The following is a 2,171-nucleotide window of genomic DNA, read 5'->3' on the forward strand; positions in this document are numbered from 1 at the left end:
AACGCATACAGACTGAAAGTGAAGGGCTGGAAAAAGATTTTCCATGCAAATAGGGACCAAAAGAAAGCAGGAGTCACAATACTCGTATCAGATAAATTAGACTTTAAAACAAAGGCTGTGAAAAGAGACAAAGAAGGTCACTAAGTTCAGCCGTAACCAGGCTGAATTATTTATATTAAGAACATGAGTTTAAAAAATGCCAGGGCATAGCAAAGGGAAACAGCACACAACAATTATATGTCCAATTAGATGTACAGGCACACTTTTATGTACTGGTCACTATCCAGAATCATTGGCATAATGCTCTCCAAACTAACACAGAAGCCCTGGCCATAGGCCCAGGCCTTCTCCTTTAGGTCTTCATTCTAAATTCTGATGTCACATATGAGATTCTTCTCTTCTCCAAAGACTGTCATTAAAAACCTCCCTAGGGCTTCACTGGTGGCTCAGTGGTAAAGAATCCACCTGCCAATGCGGGAGACACGGGTTGGATCTCTGATCCGGGAAGATCCCACGTGCTGCAGAGCAACTAAGCCCATGAGCCACAACTATTAAGCCCATGTGCCATAACTACTGAAGCCACATGCCCCAGAGCCCATACTCCGCAACAAGAGAAACCATCACAATGAGAAGCCTGCATATGGCAACTGGAGAGGATCCCCCTCTCGCACAACCAGACAAAAGCCTGTGCAGCAGGGAAGACTCAGCACAGCCAAAAAGTAAAAAAACAAAAAAACAAAAAAGCACGGTATCAGGGTATTTGTGTTCAAACAGACAATTAAAAAAAAAAAACCTCCCTAAAGAAGAGATCCCATCCAGTCATAGGGTAACTATGGCACAATTCTTAATCCAGATGGTCCATATATAGAATTATGGAGGGTTTGTGATCTTGAATGAGGGGAAAGTATCTTGGTTTCTAATGGAATTAAGGATTGCTTTCAATTACAAAAGTAGGAAACAAGTTCCAGAAGCATTAGCAATACTTGTGACTTTGTTACTAATGGAAATAAGAGTTATGATCAGTATTTCATTATAGTGCTACAGATTTCTTGAAACAACATTTATGCTCATTACTACTTGAAAGAACAGTGCTACACCTTGCTATTTAATGTGTTAACAATGCAGCACACATTACACTGCTATACTACTGTAGCACAAACTTCTGAAAGAACACTTTGATGATTTCTTTTGAATGTAATTGACCTCCTTTGCAACTAGTACTTTCATTGTATGCACTATAAACATTTTTCTAGGAAAGTAGCTATAGTTTCACTACGGCCAGAGAAGTCCATGACACACACACAAAAGGTAACCCTCCTGGGCTTTCAAAGGACAACTATGTAACTCTCTATCTACCATGCAACACAACTTAATATCTCTCAGACGGAATCAGAAACACTCACATACAGAAACTGAAAAGTGAAAGTGAAAGTTGCTCTTTGCAACCAGGCCAGAATACTGCAGTGGGTAGCTGTCCCCTTCTCCAGGGATCAAACCCAGGTCTCCCTCATTGCAGGTGGATTCTTTACCTGCTGAGCCACCAGGGAAGCCCAAGAATACCGGAGTGGGTAACCTGTCCCTTCTGCAGCGGATCTTCCAGACCCAGGAATCGAACCAGGCTCTCCTGCATTGCAGGCGGATTCTTTACCAGCTGAGCTACTACGGAAGCCCTACAGGAAATGCGGGATCTTTTTTTTTTTTTTTTCCCCTGGGGTGTATTACAGGTGAGAAACTGGCATCTGCTTTTATTTACTCGTTGTTAATAAGACCTATGTCTGTTGAAAATTTGCAATTGTGACCATTTCTGCCTACATAATGTAGAGTGACAATTAACCAGCAACCATCAGAAGCTTATTTCAGCCATACTCACTTGTTCCCTGGTGGACTGGATGGTAAAGAATCAGCCTACAATTCTGGAGACCTGGCTTTGATTCCTGGTTTGGAAGATTCCTCTGGAGGAGGGCATGGCAACCCACTCCAGTATTCTTGCCTGGAGAATTCCATGGACAGAGGAGCCTGGCGGGCTACATACAGTCCATGTGTTCGCAAAGAGTCGAATACGACTGAGTGACTGGACTGAGCACAGCATAGTCTGGATGAAGCATTACTTAGAAAATTGATGTTTCCCTCCTCCCATCTATATACTGTTATTAAAAATAGTGATTCCAATA

The sequence above is a fragment of the Bison bison genome, unplaced genomic scaffold (genome assembly GCF_000754665.1).
Source record: "Bison bison bison isolate TAMUID 2011002044 unplaced genomic scaffold, Bison_UMD1.0 scf7180017864134, whole genome shotgun sequence".
Taxonomy (NCBI): Eukaryota; Metazoa; Chordata; class Mammalia; order Artiodactyla; family Bovidae; genus Bison; species Bison bison.